This window comes from Micropterus dolomieu, linkage group LG18, assembly GCF_021292245.1.
Source record: "Micropterus dolomieu isolate WLL.071019.BEF.003 ecotype Adirondacks linkage group LG18, ASM2129224v1, whole genome shotgun sequence".
Taxonomy (NCBI): domain Eukaryota; kingdom Metazoa; phylum Chordata; class Actinopteri; order Centrarchiformes; family Centrarchidae; genus Micropterus; species Micropterus dolomieu.
In genome coordinates, this window is record NC_060167.1 from 36,961,883 (window position 1) to 36,981,991 (window position 20,109).

General features: G+C 40.7%; 1 protein-coding gene across 4 annotated transcripts in view; it reads left to right on the plus strand.

Annotated features, from left to right (window-relative positions):
* Positions 1-20,109, plus strand: part of iqsec1b (IQ motif and Sec7 domain ArfGEF 1b) — a 236,648-nt gene that overhangs the window by 144,420 nt on the left and 72,119 nt on the right. The window lies entirely within an intron of this gene.

A 20,109-nucleotide genomic window follows, 5' to 3' on the forward strand; every position in this document is an offset into this window, starting at 1 on the left:
CAATAAGTCTGTGAGGCTATAATATCAACACAGTGGAGCTTTGAGCTAAATGCTAATGTCAGCATGCTAACAAGCTTGTAATGACAATGCTAAGCTCATGTTTAGCTGGTTTAATATTGATCATGTTCACCATCTTAGCTTAGTTTGTTTGCATGCTAACATTTGCTAATTAGCACTAAACACCAGTACAGTTGGGCTGAGGGTTTGGACAAACTGAAATTTTGGCCTGATGATGGCTCTAGATGGAAAGTCAGGGGATCATTTGGGGAGGGAGCATTTGCTTAATGTAGTCTCTGCTCATTGTATTACCGTGTTTGCCAGAATAGCTCATGTGCAGCAGTATTAAATGTGATTAAGGCCTGTACCTGCCCAGTCATTTGTACAATGTTCCATTAGCTGCAGAGGACTCATCAGCTCTGGATGAGAAGCACAGAAAGCATTCGATTCCCTTATGCCTTTCCCTCTGTGGACCTGCCCTCAACACCACCGCTGGTTGCCATAGAGACCTTAGGACCAATCCCCTCTCCCCTTCTCAGACAGTAGTATAGTGAGCCTTTGCATAGTAAGTTACGTAGGTCCCTTTACAGAGATAATTACTTGCTTGCTTGGTCAACATTCATGCTGTACAAATACACACACACTTAAGAGCAGACGATAGTGCAGGTGTGACACACATAATATATTACATTACATTTATTCATTTAGCTGACGCTTTTATCCAAAGCGACTTACAATTGTTATATATGCCAGAGGGGTTAAGTGTCTCGCTCAGGGACACATTGGTGGATGTGTAACAGTGGGGGATTGAACCCGGGTCTCACACACCAAAGGCATGTGTCTGATCCACTGCAAAAATACTTACTGTGCAGTATAATTACATTTATCTGCAAAACTGGGTTTCTTTTAGGATCATGAAAAATCAATGCAATAAACCAGTGCCAACACCTATTAAAGCTCCACATAACAGCCATTTCAAAACATATTCAAATACAGTCTTCCCTCCAAGCACTAATAGATATTGACCCTATAGATAGAATTAAGTAGACTTAATGGATATACAGTACTAGTCTGTGTACATCAATATAGATTAAGTAGGTTAAGGTCAAAGAGAGTGTGCGCTGTAGCTGCTGCTGCTAATAAGATGCGTTGCAGTGGTTACATTATAAGACTACTCTAAATGAGCCATCAACTCCACTGTGAATGAGCAGCAGGCCAAGTCAGGGTGTGTGTATGTGAGTGTGAGTAGGTGGGGGACCCACGGAGCTTTAACTGTAAGCATGTCAGTGTGTGCCACAGCTTTCTCCTGCTTCCCCAGGCCTGACATGACTCACAGATGCCACCATCACTTGTGAGTACGTGTGTAAATGTTGCATGCTAGGGTTTTTTAAGGGATGAGGTGGTTGTCGAGGAAATGTGAGAGGATTTTCCAGCAAAAGCCTGCCGTTAGAGTGGAAAATGCTCACTTGATAGATTATCTTTTAGTGGAATGCAGGGAATCCAATTTTTAAGTCTTATTACTTTTTTCCTATGCATTTATGGAGTAAAGTGATTTTAGAATAATAAAAAACCGTTTTGGGCCGGGTGTAGTTTTTCATGTGTGCTGCTGTGTGCATGTATTTTTGTGTATGTGCATGTTTTCAGCCCAAACAACCAGAGATGCTACCGTAAGCTAAAACAGCCTCCAGACAGACTTTTCTGCTGTACCGACAGAAGTAAAGGTGGACGGTAATTGTGTAGCACTGATGATGTCACACCAGTGGAGCTATTTTTAGAAAGGGGTCTGAAGAAGGCAGGCTTTTTTCCCCCTTCCTAGAGTGTTATTATTATTCAAAGCCTGTTACCCGTGTGTCCTCTTCTCTAAGCCTCTTTATTCTCACTGTTTTGGTCAATTTGAAGCCTCTCACGGGAGTTGGACCACTAGTTTCATATACATAACCACTTTACAGCTGTTCTCCTCTAAACACACACAAATATAATACAATTTTAGAGACTGTTAATACAGGCTGCAGGAAGAAAGCAGTAAGAGACAATGAAATAATCTAAATACATGCATTTATTTTAAATCTATTTTAGAGAATACCAACTGAGTTTCCTGCAGCATGTGAACATTTTGCTGAACAGACATACGGGATTACTTCACTAGCTATGCCAGTATTTGGTAAGGTGATCAATATTAATGAAGAATTATTAATGCATTCAAGATACACTCTGCACTTACTATAGTAGAGAATTTATAATGTATCAGGCAATATGATACGTGTTGCACATCTTTTAAAATGACTATGTTGTGAAGCTGACTGAAATGTACCATACCAGTCCTAGCGTTACCAGGGAGGAGGCTTTTTTGGGGGGGAGGCATGTTGACTTTTCATTAATCCCATTGCACGTCTGTCTACAGAGCTCATCTATTAGACCCAGGACAGTCATTAGGCTCTTTATTTTATCTGACATCCGGGGAGTCAAATAAAGTCATATGTGGACCGGGGAGTCATATTTTCTGCTTGACTAGTGCTGGATTGCATAAGAAAGAAGAGCATCCATCTGTTCCACTCAGGGCTTGCCTGCACTAAGCAGGGTTTTCATCATATTACCAAGCACCCCCTCCCCTCCCAGGTCAGGGCACAGTCACAGAGCCAGGGCGTGTTCAGAGCCAGAGATCGACTGTGATGGCTGATCATGTGATCCAGCCAAGCTGAAGGTCACTGTTGGGTCTGTTTCACAATACTGAGTTTCCTAAAGAGCCCTGACTAATCAAATAGTCTGCCAAGAAACACAAAGCAGCGTGAAAGTGTGTCATAATGAGCGTTGGTTTGACTTATTAGTAGTATGTATTTTTCTGTCTGGTTTAAAGCAATCTTGGGAAATATGGAGGGCTTTAATTCACAACCTTTTATCCACTCAGTTGCAGAAAAGCTGATGCTCTTTTGTAATTAATGCTGGGTAGGGCCTAGTGCATCTGTGTAATCTTCTGCTGCTCCAAATTAGTTCATCATGACATGTTTGTTGCTGTGTCTCTCATAAATACACATGAATGTGTGGTTCTAAACAGTTAAAGGTGGGGTATGCACTTCTGGAGAAATCCAGTACCATGACAAAGAATAGAGCGAACTGCGGCATAAGGTAACTAAGGTTAGCTAGGGCCGAACTGTCACTACAGTTGCTGCTGCGAAGCTAACATGAAGTTAACATAAAGCTAACATGAAGTTAACATAAAGCTAACATGAAGTTAACATAAAGCTAACATGAAGTTAACATAAAGCTAACATGAAGCTAACATATAGAGAGGACAAGACAGTCACACCAGCACACCCGCTCCAGACGTCAAGAGCTCTCCTGCTGCTATAGCTAACGTCACAACAACAGCATGTCTTAGTGAACAAGAATGTAAGCTGAAAGTCTGTGGGCAAGTCGTTTAACATTACTGACACAAATCATGGCTGGAACGGCTGGATTGTGTGGCACTAGCGGACTGTGAGGAGAAATTCGCTGAATTTGACAAAAAGACATGGTCTGGATAAGAATCGCTGACCCCACCATAAGCAAATGCTGAGATACTCTTGACTGAAAACTGACGTCAGAGTTCACCATAGATTCCAGCAATGGTTCCAGCCTTGTTTATGAGTCACCACCCCCAGTCTTTCAAAAAGTTTTGGGGAGAATTAGGGAAGCTTTGAATGACTTTAATCAGCTTCTCATCCATTTTGCACTTGCTAGGCAGAGCAATCTAGATCTAATCCAATCTGTAGTGACACAAGGAATTGTGGAAATCAGATTGGGGGCTTCTCTTCTCTCCTGACAAGCTTGCCGAGTGTCCATAAACTGGCTGAGTTTCCTCTGTCATCCAGCTCTGTTTCAGACCCTTCACAGCAAGACCACAATGCAGTACTCCATTACAAGTAAAAGCCATATTTGCATTTTTACTTAAAAATCACTATGTGTAGAATAGTAATGTAATTATAGCCTCCTTCAAATGATTAAATACATCTTAATTAAAAAAGTGTTATTGGTGCCTATTGGTGTCTATGTTTGTTGGAGAACAATAGATTCCCAGGCGCTGGGCTGTGGGGTATAGTGGCATGCATTGCTATCTTCCATCTGCGACAATGTCTTTTTGAGACTTCCACTGATGGGATCCAAAGTTGGAAATTAAATTTCAACACATAATGACTTTAAGTAAAAGTAAACAAGTCTTAGCAATAAAATCTAAATGTCTTACACCAGACCAAGCTGTTAAAGCACTGCTGCTTGATGAAAAACGTTTGTTTTGGAGTTATTCTTGCTATGAAGGGAGAATATAAGGAAAGACATGAGGAACATAGACAATGTTTTACTACCTTGCCTAATGATGAATGTTAAATTTGTAATGTGTAACTCTTTCTTCTAGATTATCCATCCTTTCCGCGTCTATCTGCAGTTCGGTGCTGCACAGGCATACAGTGGGTTTATCAGAGCGTTTCTGCCAACAAACAGCTGCCTGCAGTGACTGCCAAGACAGTTGATTAAAGCAAAGTTTGCCCACTGGAAAACCAAAACAATGAGCTAAAATAAGCTGAAAGCTTACCTATCAGGCTGCATAGAGCTGCAAAATCAGGTGATAATTCTCAAATTATAAAGTCATTTTGTTGTTAATATAGAAGTATGGGTTAGTGCAGTTTTAACTAGTCTTACGGAATAAATAGACTTTCTCATCATAAGGTAGTTAATTTAATGTATTTTGTGGAGTTATGGTGCAGTCATGTGGTGATTTCAGTCCACATTTATCTTTGGACACCATCAGAGCCAAGCAGTAATAACATGGCAACACATAATTAATGAATAAGGACTCTTTAAAAAAGTGCCTAAGAATTAGATTCAATTGGCTGTTAATTATTGAGAAACTATGTTGAAAGTCAATTGTGTGGAAATGGTTGATGTGGTTACGCTTATCTTACTGTCTTAAGTGTGTGTGTGGGTGTGTATAGTAGGCCACAAACGTACTGTATATCACTCTTTATGACAGCGATATCAAATAAAGCAGCTAGAGCTGCACCACTGTGTTCTAGATTGATTGTTTGGACATTAGGAAAATTCTTTGTCAGCATGTTTCCACAGAGCATATAACAGGACCTTTGGGTATCAGCATTGTTCCCAGTCTACTGTTATCACAAAGGTAAATCTAATCTAGAGATGTCTGCCCACTTTTCTATAATGAATGGACCACTAAAATATTTAGGGAGTCCTCCTGGTTAAAGTGTATAGCCTTACAGTGCACCTTTACATCTTGAAAGATGACTGCAGCAGTGTTAAACAGCATTTGTGGCTTGCTTTAAACTGTCAAAGAAAATGACTAAGTCATGAACTAAGCGTTAATGTTATCTTAAATGCTGCTCTTCTACAGGTCCCGTCCTCGCTGTTGTTTTAATGCTGCATAAACAAAGTCAAAAAGCCTTAGAGGCCTTAGAACCAGCTCAAATTAGCCCTGGTGTTCTAGCCTCAGTGTGTTGCAGAGAGAGATCTGTGTGTATTTAGTATGCAGCGGCGCTGCTGTTGTTGTTGGCCACAGTGATATAAGAGCTCTGCAGCACATGGGGGCATGGCTGTTTTAGTAGGCAGCAGTAATTACAGCTGGAAATTGTCAGATGGTACATAAAAGTAGAGACATTCTAGCTAATTAAGAGTAACCTCATATAAGCGTTGTCATCATGTGTGAAGAAGCATAAATAGATCAGGCTTTTTATTCGCTCTCCTGCCACCACTGTTTGTGTTGAATTGATCTAATTGTAAAGTCTCTTTCATGGCAGCGCTGCAGAGCGCAGCTGAGAGTATCAGAGATCAAAGCAGCCTCGTTTTTCCCATAAATCTGCATGGAGGCAAATTCAGGCAGCTGGCAGTGCTTTGCTAAATACACTAGCTGTACCTGTACAACACACATCTCATGATTACAGTCATCCGGTCTCTGTTGGCTCTGCAGTCAGACTGGAGCTGTCATTTATTGGCTGTACTTGCATGCAGGGAATAATGTAATGGGCTTTGCTGTTTTTTACTGTTGGCTGTCACACACCGGGTCTGCCGGGTCTGTCTGCTTCAAATCACAGTTAGCATCTTGAGGAATCATCGCTCTGCTCTTTGATAGAAAAACACTGATCTCTGATGCTGGATTTCATGCTTGCATTAAGCTTATTTATAGTAGAACTGATATGAGAAGATGATTAAACAATTAATCAATCAAATGAAATGTAATTAAATAATTAATTAATCAATAAATAAAAAATTGCAGAGTATAAGAGTTATAACTCTGTGGCGATATTTCCTCTGTTGTGGTTACTGCTTTGCCGTGTCTTTTATCTGTAAAAGCTACAAAGTGACATTTGGTAGAAAGATGCTGCTTGATTAGATTTAGCAGTTAATCTCGATGTGGGTTTTCTACGATCTGACGATTGTGGCTGTGATGCTACTCCCAGATGCTACTGGGGAAATCCTGACATTTGGGACTTCCAAGTTGGCTGTTCATGTTTCTTTTATTACGACACAGCTAGGCTGGTGGTATTACTTGGAATTATAGTCTGCAATATCCAAAAGGCCAAACTATATATTAATTTGAGAAAGGTTGCTATCTGCATACTCAACAACAACTACTGGTTGTCCAGTGCCATGGTAACCTCAAACTGGGGGCATATTGACTGTACCATATCTCCTTTTTCTCTCAGGGCAGATAGTGGGTGGATGGAAACAGTACAGAACCTGGTTTCTGACAGGAAAAGCAAAACAGAATCATGAATCCAGTGTTTATAGCTCACGAGATATGGCTCTGCCCGCTGAGCAACCCTGATGTCTTAGAGATTAGAATGGACTGAAATCCTTATCACAATCAAAAATAGATTTTGTCAGCTTAAAATCACATAGAAAAACCCTCCTGTACTAACATTTTTGCACAGGAACATGGGTCCTATCAAATCCTCGTGAATGTGAAGGAATCTAGAAAAATGCTGCCTTACTGCTGTTGAGCAGCTGCAGGGCATATCCAAAATCCTGCTCTGCATACAAAACAGTATGTACATAAAAGAAATACTGTGACATCTGAGTGGGAGCCTGCCCGTATGACCTGCCCAGACTGACGTAAGGAGTATTTTCTGTTTCTGTTGCTCCTGACATACATACTAGATTAAGAAAACACAGTGTAGAAAGACAACAACAAGAAAGGTTACTTAAAATCACATTTTGTTTGACTGTAAATCAAAGTCAAATGACGGGGAGGCAGCAGTAATCCTTTCAGAAACCAGTGGAAATCACACACTTCTGAGAATCTTTGCTCCTATCAGGTGCTTGCATATTTTAATAATGTCTGCTGTGAATCAGCCTTTACTTAAAGGATTGACACAGTGGCATTGTTATTGTTAGAAATATAATAATTGGACTTCATTTACCTAAACCAGCAAGATATTTTGGCTTACTTATGGGCAGTGGGAACAAGCTGTGTTAAATTATCATCACCTTTTAAGTAGATATGTTAATGCTCTGTATTTGTATAGCACCTTTCTAGTTCTAGTTCTATTTGGGGTTCAGTATCTTGTCCAAGGACTTTGACATGCAGCCTGGGGGAGCCAGGGATTGAACCGCCGCCTTTCCAATTAACAGGCAACCCGCTCTATCTCCTGAGCCACAGCCGGTGCCTGTTGCTTATTTACATCATCGTTAATGTGGAGTTTCAACTGATGAATTTAGGTACAATATCCTCTCTCTATTAGCTTTGTTTTTGGTTTCTACCGGCTCCTGAAGGAAATATCTGGCTCTTTATAATGCTCCACTATGTTCTAGCTGTGTCTGTCTGCCGTTTGCTGCTGAGCATGTAATATGCAGTGGGTTTTTAGAGCTTTTTCTCTAAGGATGAGAACGGTGCAAAGAGAGCACTGAGAGTGAACCAAAACAGTAAAGTTGTGGGCCGGACACATAAACCATGAGCTGAAACTCACTCTGGAGCTCTGTAAAGCCGAGGAGAGCTTCAGATTCTGCTGATAATTCTCTGTAGGTACACCACTATGAGCCACCGCTTCACACAAGGCTTTGGTATGAAAGGGTTTAACTTTACTGGTGCCTGCAGGACATGGCTGGGCTGAGTCAGGACATTGTAGCGAAAATACACTCTGCAGTCTAGCGCTGCAGTTTTCTCTGGCAGAGAGAGCACCATGGTTGCCCATTTAACCTGGTTGTGTCCTCTGATGTACATTATTTCTTAGATGATGCCTAATTCATGTTCTGTTAACCTTCTTCATTATCACAGTATGATATTCTCTGTTTGTTCTGAAGCGCACTCTCAAAAAGCTATACTGGGTACAGTGCAGCAGTCAACAGATGAGAGGAACAGTGTGGCTCCACTGACATTTTGCTTTACCTTTCATCTTGTTTGTGGCATCGCCTAATACACTTGTCAGTCAGAAGTGCTTCAAAGACAGGATCAGACCAGTGAGGCTGCCGTTCTTCCTGCCTGAGGCAATGAAACAGTGAAATAAGCTAAAGGCTACTGTTACTTTGCTTAGGACAAACCTTGTGGGTCATTTTCTGCCACTTGAGCTCATTCTTGAAAATGAATCTGCACACTAACCTGTGCTGTAATAGTCTGCTGTGCAGCCTGTGAGCATTCCAGCTGTATAGTGTACAGTGAGGGGCAGTAACTAAGTACATTTATTAAAGTACTGTGCTTTAATACTAATAATGTCGTAAAGTTACATATGGCTCATCACTAAATCACTAATTGTATGGATTAAAACATGCTAATGCTAAGCTCATACTAATATTTGAGATTTCCTTACACAAAAGTAATAGTAGATAGATTTCTGTTCGGATTTGGATATTCTACGAAGAAATGTTTGCAAAAGATGTCCAGCTGTGGCACTTTCCATGTGTTTCTAAAAAGTTCTAGATGATTGATGATTTTCAATTGAGGAAAAAAGATATGCTTCAGTTACTGTGACCAGATAATGACCATGCATTTGTAGGGCAGCTGGACTTTTGTGGCTAATATCTCAAAATAGAAAGAAACACGTTACGTCAACAAAGAGTTTTGCCACCGATCTCTCAAATGCGTTTGTTAAAGGTGTGAGACAACAATGTCTGGCTGTATTTTACAGTTGAACAATAACCTTTATTATCAAAAATAACAGGAAATAGAAAATAGTAGTATGAAACAGTTGACTTTACTGGAACTTCAATTTTAAAAAAATAAATTAAACTTAAAACAAAACCAAATACACAAAGATGCAGTTTATAAAACGTCTGTATTGCTGCAAGTTGCTGCACTGCAATTTCTTATTCATATCCGCCCCATTAACAGTCTGTATATAATAACTTAATATCTGCTAGCTTATACCAACAACCTGCTGATAACCAGGTGCACTTAGATACGGTATTAATTGCAATTGATTAATGGCATCATTCATTTGAAGAGCATTTTTCTGTCACTGATGTTTAGCACCAGCGTCTCAAAGGCTGAGGTGAAGCAGCTATGTTTGCTTACCAGTGTTCCTCTTTAGGGCAGGAGTCCACTAGAGGGAGCACAGCTGTAAGGCTTTACTACAGAGCAGATTAATCCTCAATCCAGATGACTGGGAGGCTGCTGTGGCTGATGGAGATAAGCTTCTAACCCCTCCCTAAGACTGACTGACTGACTCAGACATTAACAGTGTTATCATGGTTCTAAAATAATGTTGACTCTGGTCCAGTGTTTCCATCATAACAAAGTACAGGTTTCTCATCATACCTATAGATCATGACAAAAACTGACACACAGACAATCATGGCAATAACACGGCAATATAATTTCATCTGTGCATTATTTGCTACTACTTTCTGTTTATTCCAATTCTGTCTCAGTTAATATTTTTACATTGAATCGATCCATATTTTTCATTACCTGATACTTGCATGATTTTGTTTAAAACAGACCCTAACTTTCAATATAATTGAGGTTGAAATAGGATTTTCAGGAGAAGGAGCATAATGAGTGCAGCATTAGTGTTAAAACAAAAAATAATTTATGAAAAATTAATTGACTATTTTGTAGGGCTGGGCTCGTTATCGCATTAACGCATTAACGCTGAAAATTATTTTATTGCACGTTAACGCAGTTTTTATTTTATTATTATTATTTTGAAAGTCCGTTGTTCACTGGCTCTGAAAATACATACTGTCAAACCATGGGTCACGGGGGGGCAGGATGTTGATCAGCCTGCAAATCACCCACCCAAACAAGCAGTGGAGGGAGGCTTCAGCAGAATACGTTGTAGGGCTGTCCCTGACTAATGATTTACATAGTCGAATAAGAATTGTCAAGTCCTGCCTATAGTGGACTGATAGTCGAATCATGTGTGCTTTTGCGAACGGGGGGGTTGACACACGGTAGCTCAGCTTTAATCTTGAGAGGCTGCAGAGCTGCAGTCTCTATTCATTCAACTTACACTGTAAATTTCCAGCTAAACTGAGGCTTTTTGAAGACCCTTTTCTCTCTCTCGCCTGTCATTCACCGGTCTTGTGTGAGTCTTGCGTGCATGCCGTGCTGCCGACAATTACATGCACGTTGTGGTTCCCCGCGGGTCTATTTCAAGTAGCCGGCTATTTAAAAAGAATAAAATATTCTTTGTGTGGTTCATTAATGGTGATAAATCATGCGAAAGTCCCGCAAGGTTCGGACAACTTGACACAACACCAGTGAAGCTGGGTCTCTCTCTCTTCAGCAAGTGTTCCTCTTCTGCCACTTCACACATACACTTTACGCCTGCACATGCGCACTGATGACCCAGGGTTAGGGTTCCAATTTGGGATTTATTCACACACTTTAAAAACATTTGTTGAAATTTTTATTCTTTTTACATGTTTTTTTACATCTTCGACTATTGGGGGTCAGCTCTACTACGCTGTTATCTTTTTTCCATATTTTTCCATTTTTCCGCAATCCGTTATCACGGCAGCAGGTGAAACCAACATCTGTATCCTGTGTGTTCAATGTAGCTTCATGTTGCGTGGTTCGTGCTTGTAAAATATCCACCGTGACTTGTAACGCCATTTTTTAACCGAGTGAAGTCCGTGCGAGTGAACACACGCACCAACCCCGCTACACCCGCCTATTCCATCGTCTATCCCGATGTTTCAATGTAGTTTTGTAGACATCGTCCCAACCCTACTGAACAGACTGTTAGAAAAAAACAAGAAAACTGGACTCTAACTTGTTTTAACAAGCTAGATAAAAGGTAACGCCCTGGCATTGGCAAATAGCTTTGGTTTTATATTTGATTTGATTACATTAATGTTTAAGTTGAGATTTACAAGAAATATTTTATTGCTACTGTGTAAAGGGAATACTGCTGGTAAAAAGCACCATATTTGTTTAAAGTGTTTGCAAACCACATGTTAGTGCACTTTTGTGTACATAGTAGTACATTTAAATTAAAATTGCCCAATACACTACTTTAGAATTCATTATTCAATTTTATGAGTAACAATGCGATTAATCGCGATAAAAAAATTTAATCGTTGCCCACCACTACTATTTTGATAAATGATGAATCGTTTTTGGTTCCAGCTCCTCCGATGTGAGTATTTTGCTTTTCTCTGTTTTATGTAATTGGAAACTGAATCCTTTAGGGTCGCTGACTGTTTGTTGGACAAAACTTGCTTTTTGTGGATGCTACTTTGCACATGTTGTTGAAGTTGTCATGAGCAGCTGTCACTATTTCTCACATTTCAAAGAATAATGAATGAATAATCGATTAATAGAAGAAAAAAAACAGATTAATTGATAATGAAATTATTTACAGCCTATAGGCAAATCAGATATACAATGATTAGGGTTAGAGCTGAAACGACTACTCGATTAATCAATTAGTCAACTGACAGAAAATTAATCTGCAACTATGTTGATAATTAATGAATAGTTTCAGTGTTTTTAAGCAAAAACTCACTGCTTCAAGCCTCTGAAATGTCATTATTTTCTGGTTTTGTTAACCTTTTACGATAGTTGACTATATATCTTAGGAGTGATTTTAAATCATACAATTTCTCTATTCATCTATTAATTGATAAAATAATTTGTAGATTTCAAAGTAACCGTTGGTTGAACCCCTAATTAGGATTGAAAAATTGGCGATTTAAATAACATTGTTATTTGGAGTTGCATTTGAATTTAGCCTTCTACATGCATGAAATGTGTCATGGACACTCCTGTGTGGCAGTTTGTTCTTCTACCAGTGTGTGATAGTTCTTCCTTTACCAAGAGCGTCAAGACAGGCTTAAAGAGCTGTTGGAAGTATCACCCAGAGCTTTGTAGTAAGCTTCTATCTTCAGTTAGAGAGGTCTCCAGGAAAAGAGGTCAGTCCTCTGGCCAGAGCCTGAAGCTGAGGAGATAGCCATCAATCAGTGTCTAATGTGAGCCGTGTTGGGATATAATGTACAGGACACCCTCCTCTTTCCACTCATCACTCCTGCTCAGACCTCAGCTGGCTCCTCGTGGCCTCACAATAGCTGCAATTACATGGGCGGCGGTCCCCCGGGTGGCAGCAGGCTCATGGGGGCTGTTAAAGCTGAGCAGGGATGCCGTAGGCCATCTTTATTGGTTTCCTCAGCTCGAAGTGTAGAGGTGATGATAAGACCAGTGCTGGCCGTTTATCACTCGCTTCCATCTCTGCAGGGAGAGGGCCTTATTCTTAGTGGGGAATTAACACAGAATGCAAGCACAGCGGGTGAGGGGGAAACACACCTAACAGGAAACACTGTATGATGCAAGAGAGCGAGGCCTTTAACGAACTCTGAAGAGAACAGGTCAGGGTGAGGTGCCGCCCTCAGATAATGGCGCCGATGTGCCTCCCACACTCATACTTTCTCGGTCATGCCTACGAAGCTTTGCCTTGCATCCAGAGGGAGCAAGGCATCAAACTCTTATCTTGATCATATGCAAATTTCTGACTCCCTCTGAACTCACCAACATGCTGTTCCGTCAGTGCCCGCCTGAGACCCCAATCTGTTGAGAAAATGTAGGTCACACGGTAAAGTGTTAAATTTCCATGAGGATAAACAAGATAACGGGATCTGCCAACTGAATCAGCAGAACTGTGTGGCTGCTGGCAGAGGCTTGTTTTCTCGAGGAAATACAAACCACCGTATTTTTCCAATAAGCACTTCCTGCTGTGGGAAACAACAGGACTAGCATGTGCAGGATGTTCTATGTGCTATATTCTTCTCTTTCTGTCCCTGGGTGGGATCGAAAAAGGCTCAAACAGACCTAGGTTGGAATTTCCCTTCAACTAAACAGAGATTTGACACCCTGCACTACTTGCTAGACTCCACATTAACAATGTGTGGTTTTATAGAATAATTTGGGGGTCATCTTCATTAGAAAATGACAGTACAGTCATAGTGCTGGTTTGTTTTTACTAGTTGTACCATCGGGTGTGTTAATTCCCAGACCTATGCCAGTTAAAGCTCAGCTGAAGGAAAGGGCTTGTCCCTCCCCAGGTGCCAAAATTAATTCTGCAGTTATTACCATAAAGCTTTCCTCTAGCTCATTTAGCTCCATCCCACAGCTGGATACAGGGAGAGCTGCACCTGGTACAGCAGCTCCTACTTTCCATCCATGACTACTGTAGCTTCATAGTTGTTATAAGATCTCGGTCTATTTATTATTTATTTAACCTTTATTTGAATAGGAAGTTCCTTGAGACTGAAATCTCTTTTCTGAGGGAGACCTGGCCAAGACGGCACACCTGATACAATTTAAAGAGAAATAAACAATCAAGTGAAATAAACATAACATAAAAGAAAAGGACTAAATCTCACTCACTATAGCGTCAGCATGACATGTCAGGTAACAAATCTAGGAATTTATCATTATGTTTTCTTCCATGCTCTATGGGACTTCTCATAATGTGGCTTAAACAATATAAATGAAACAGTTGTAATTAATGATCATTTCTGACATGGCGTTTTCTTTGTCTACTCCGGGTAAAGAGGCGATCAAGCATGGACAACGTCTCACTCTGCCACATGATAGATGGTGTCCCATTTGGCTCCACAATAATGTGCAGCTGAATGCTGATGATGTCATTGGGTTTATTTCATCTTTGGGCTAGTTTTGTTTTAAAATCAGGAAGCCTATGTTACAAACTGGAGGCATGAAGTTTAAAAGACCGCAGCATTTTCCAGGCCGAAAGACACTATTGAGGTGCATTATGTTGAATGCAGTATCCAGTATTTTGGGGGATTGGCCTATCAACAAATCCAGCAGATTATTTAGGTGTTGCACTCTCAAGCACCACAGCCATTAGTGCACACAGTTACACTGACAGTGGAAGCAGAGCTGTGCAGAGTGGAGTAGCTACTAAAACCCAGCAGGAATGATCACTATTTCTGTCACTCTAATTAGAAGAAATGCATCATTTGATAAAACTCAGAAACACACAGTACTGTGAAAGTGGGATTTCAGCCAGGAAACGTAGTACTAAGAGAGGGGTGGCAGCTCACCATCAGCCCCTTTTGTGGTCCCTGGTCAGTCCTTTGTTGGCAAGCCACTCAGAATGCTAATAAAACATGAGTATGGCTTGTGAGAGGCTTGTGGCTTTTCTTTTCTGTTTTTCGTCTTAGGTTGTTATTGGAGCAGCAGATAACAGCACAGCCCAGAAATCATGTCTGGATGTCTGCACTACATTTTCTTAACATGTTTAGGTTTGGGGGATTTATTTTAATGGCATATTTTCAACATATAACAAGTTATATGGGATCTCTTTGTGTGCGATGCCACTGCAGTAATGGCAGCTTGTCTAGACTTTAGACCAAAAGTCATGATAACTCTGCTTCTGCTGCTTTGATTTAGATGGATCTTTTTTAAATCTATCTCTTATAAATCCCTCAATGTTATGGAAGTGAAGTACTAAATCGCTGGAGAGCCATTTAACATTCCCATCAAGCTATGCAGCAGGGATTCATTAATTGCAGGATCTTATTCTAGTTTTCTGTTAACTATAATTACTGGAGCACAATATTGCTTTAGATTTATTAGTTTCGGCCTTCAATCAAGCCATAAAACATATAGAACGAGGTTTTGTGTGTAGGTCTGCAGTATCATCCCACAGTGTACTGTTTAATACTGTAAACTTTCCTCTGCTGTTTTCCCGGCTCGCAGCCTTGTACAAAATGCCGTCTGTTCTCACTTCAAAGCTGCGAGCCAGGCTGAATAATTGCTGTATCGCTTCACGCAGCTTCCCACCCGGTGTGCTTCGTGGCCCTGTGAGCTGACGGAGCCAGAGCTGAAAGCTGGTATCGCATCCAGCCACCGTTTCACCATCTCTGCCAGAATGTACTGAGAGCTGAATCATCATGGTAGAGAGCAACAACACCCATCCAGGGATCTCTGTATTAAACAGAGAGTTGTGATAGGGTTTGATTAGCCCTTTAGCATTGCTGAAGTTGAAACTTTTTTCTTTGATAGAAACCCCTCTGAATAATCTTTCTGTTCTTATAATCCAAGAGAATTCAGGCCTGAGGTATAGCTTATTGTCTTTTTTCATGTAAAACCTGTGTAAAAGCTACGTGATATTTGAACACTATGATTTGTTGCACAGATTTATACTTAGGAACATATGAAATCATACACTATTGATGAGCTGTGTTTCTATATTCATTATTTATTCATTCATGCATCTGTACTCTTTACTATTTTTTGTTTCTCAATGAGTTTCTGTTGATGGAGCATGTTTTTTTCATTGAACCCAGGCTCCTGACTAAAATGTGAATTTATTAAATGATGTAAATATGAAGAGGATTTCTGAATAGAAAGTGATTGCTCTGCAACATAATTAAGATCACAGTGCTGCTTGGTTCTCCTCACCCTGACCCTGAGCTCTCTTCTTCAACAATCAGCAAGAGTCACATCAAAGGTGCATCAGTGTCTTTTATTGCTGTGTTTAAGGTTGTCCTGGCAACCAACTTAGGCTTTGTGTGTGTGTGTGTGTGTGTGTGTGTGTGTGTGAGGCTGGCCCTCATGCCTGCTTCGCCCCTCTGCGCACCATGTGCTGCTGCTGATTAGCTCGTCCCTGAGCAGCCTGGGCTGGCAGGGGCTGTGCAGCATCTGATAAAGCCTAATTGATACGGCCACCGAGGGAGGCCTTTGTGTGCTTTGTTGGCCCGGCCAGTCACAGCAGAGTCAGACCTTGTCAGTGTGGCCGCTTAGACAATAGGAGCAGCTGTAACTCAAATCTGAGGAGCAGCGATGATGAAGACAAGAACCTCGTCTGCTATTGACTGACTGCGAACGAGGGAGAGAAAGAGTAGGACAAGGAGGAGTGTCTGTGCGACGGGGTTGTGTTGGGACAAGCCGTTTGCCCAACAACTCCAGGAGAAGACATGATGTCCAGTGGCTGACATATTTATCCTATCAAGGCACTAGGAACCTGGATATATAGTCAGTACAGAGCAGGACAGTACTGCTCAGCATTAACAAAGGAAGCAAAGGGATGCAGGTTCAGCCCCCTCCATGTAGCCCAGACACACACAGGCAGATGCTGCGATGGGAGTGCACCATGTGGGGTGTCAGTGTTGTTGCCATACCGCCTAAACTCTGCAGGATTTGCTTTGTTCTTTTCAATGTAAGCCATTCTTTTTAGACAGGCATTTTTTTTCTGTGGAGCCTGTGTACAATGACATTTTTAATCTAAGCCTTTTTAGCCGACTGACAAAATGTTGAAGTTCAAAGCTTTTTGTTTGGATTACTGGCAGTTCCTCTGTCTCCAGCCTCTGCATGGTTTCTATAAAAGGTATGGTGCTATTTTTTTATATATATATCTATGTATTTATGTCTGTTGATTCTAAAGCTTAAAATGTAGAGAAAAGACACATAGCTAATACCTTGTTAAAATTTGAATAATGCATTCCAACATTACATGACAGTCAGTGCTTTATGGGAACCCAGTGGGAATTAAATCAGCACAGGCTTTTGGTCCTCAGTCTGCACAGGCTTTTTTGTCATAAAGTGACATGTTTGAATCAGACACGAGTGATAGACACTCACCACATTCCAGTCCCCGTGCTTTTTTTACTCCTGTTCAAATGGGGCATGAGGCCCACGTGTCAGCGAGGTCAGCTGGTCTGAATGGAAGCACTATTGTTGTGGTTTGCTCCTGACAAGCCCCATCACAGTATTCAGTCTATTGTGTGTGTGGTTCCACTCATAGTTATTGGCTCGGCAGCATGAGGCAACACGTGCTCTGTAGTCCACCTCCTGTCAGTGTCCAGTCCATTCACCACTGGAGCATCCACAGTCTGTATTCAACTCTTGAGATCTGGTCATGTGACATGTGTACACGTGTTAGCAAATGTGAAAAGGGGGTATGTTACAATACAGTGATAATTACCTGCAGTTTAAAGTGGCACTTCACAGATTATTTCAGTCGACATGGGATATACCACTCAGCCAGTGCAAACATTCTTAGATTGTCTTCTGTAGCTGTAGAGGAGTTTTGTTAAATCTGAAAAAAATAACCCTGATGATGTCACCAGGGTTATTATTTTAATCTCCGCTTGGGCTTGGAGACTACACATTTTTAATAAAAAGTCTGTATTACTAACTGGGGGCATCTGTTTGAAAAATAGGGGTGTTTACCAGGCAGGCAGGATCAAACAAATCATGCAGTAGAGTTGCATTATGGAGGTGTAGTGTTTTTGGAGATTGACCTATGCTAGGGTCTAAAAGGATATCTCAGTCTCTGCTGCCCTGATGATTTCCTTGTGAGTCCCCCATCATTATGTAAGTGCAATACTAAATTGATGGAATACCCCTTTAAGCTTGGGCTGGGTGATAAATCGAATTAATTATGATTCATTTGAACTTTTGTTTTTGCACAATGTGTAAAATGTTGATATTATGAAAAAAAAGTTACAAAAGCAGGATAGAAGAGCTGGCTACATTAGCGGTCTCAATTGTTCTAAACTGTGACAAGTACAGTTACTCTAAGGACAGCAGGTGGAGATTACGCGACTTTCGTCACTCCAGGTGGCTAGCTGGCTATCTTTTTGTGAATAGTGACGGCATCACAAGATAAAAAGACTGAAATAGGGAGAAATTTATAAATTAGAGCAAAACCACATTCTTTGGAAAGTTTTTGCTGACATCCAACCACACCTCTGGCTCATGATATTGCTCTGCTAGCTCACCCATGAACAGTCAGGTATATATTATAATATAAAAAATACTTTTTAAAATCATAAAATATAGAAATAAAATCTGACATATGACAAGAGATAACTGAGCAGTTAACGCAGGGACATGTGATTACAACATGGAGGCCGTTAAGTTGCTATTGCTCACTAGTCGTGAATACAGCTGCAAAATGTTCCATTACATCAACTGAAGCTGAATGTTCTGTTAACATTTCAATGAGTTTTGCAGTGTAGGACTAAACAGCCAAACTAAGTGACACATTCAGCTTGAAAGCTAATTTTAGCATGTTTTCCTGGCCTCTGTTTGGGCCCATTTTCTATGTGTAACGATAAAGACACCCATGGGGTCAGTTGAAGTGAACAAATTCTTGGTCTGCTTCAGAGAATGGTAATCAAAAAGAATATGTGATGTGGAGAGCATCTCCGAGACTGAACTGCCACACACCTCCAGGCCATATTTATTCATGAGACCAACCATCCCCCATTCTCTCTTCCACGCAGATGTGTCTCTGGGGTGTGAAGACAAAAACGTCCCCTCCACGACACGGCTTAATGCTCGTGTGTTTCCATTTAAATACCAGTCAGTGATTGGATGGTGGAGACCCATTTCATTAAACTTGAAGATGAGCCAAACGTTTGTGTTGTTTTGGAGCGTGGTGGAACTGGAAAGTGTTCATTTTGCTGTGGGGCTGTTTTGGGAGCCAAATGTTAATCAGCTTCAGTTCTGTGCTTGGGTCAGAATGAGGTTGTACTCTAAGGACAGAGCTGCTCTTAATAGTGTTTGGTCTCTTCAACTGAAAGCTGATTTTGATGAATTATTTACTGAATAATAATGACATTCCCATCGGCCTCAGTTGCACTTTATGTTTGATGCTAATTAGCAAATATAGACATGCTAACATGCTAAACTAAGATGGTGAACATGGGCAACATAACATCAGCATGTTAGCATGATGATTGTGAGCATGTTAGCTCATAGTCCTGCCAAGCGTGGCCATAGACTCTTGTTACACCATAGACACTTCAGACCAGCTTTGTTTTCATCTGGATCTCCACAGTGTGTTAAACCTCCTGCTTCATGTCCACTATTCATTGATGGTAGCAGTCAAATAGAAATCATGCTATATATTATTTGAAAACTTTCTGTATAACAAGAACAACAACCACCACCACCAACATCATCATCATCTGTATTTTTGTGACATAAACAGATACATAAAGTAGTTTTGTCCTACACACCTATTATCTAGCCATGCAGATAGTTTTAATATTATTTGCCTAGGTTTAAAAATTGAGGGTTCTTCTAAAGCGTAGAAATAGTCCCTGTGAAACCTGTTTACAGTGAGGCTATGGATCATACACAGTAATGAGGACTCACTTTATGGAAAGATGTTGCTGTTGAATGATTTTAAATGTAATTTCTCAATGCTGAGATCACCACAAACAACATTCAGTTCACAGGCAGTAATGAGGGTTTATGCAGACTTATGACACTTGATATCTCAAAATCCAAGCAAACAAAGCCAAATCTATAGTATCTTCATGCCTAGATATCCCTGGAGGTACGAGAAAATGTTTTGTTTTATTTGCAATTAAGGTGAACCGACCCTGTAATCTCTTCTTTGTGATTTTATTGTAGTAACATATGTGTTTTCCTCTTGACTCCAGTATAACAATTACCCCATTGGTAATTTGTCAGCCCCTTTTTTTTGCCTAATGGATTTACCCAAGTTAATAGCTGGGTTTGACAATAATGGCTATTGTGTTGATAGGATGAGAGGAGATCTAGTGATTGTGCCATACTTAGTGCTGAGTTAAGGCAGCAAGGTGAAAAACAGAGCTCAACCTTCTTTGGTGTTGTGGGTCAGTGGCCCACATCAAACTGTCCAAACACGGTAGTTCATCAGCGCCAAAGACCCCCCCCCCCCATCATCA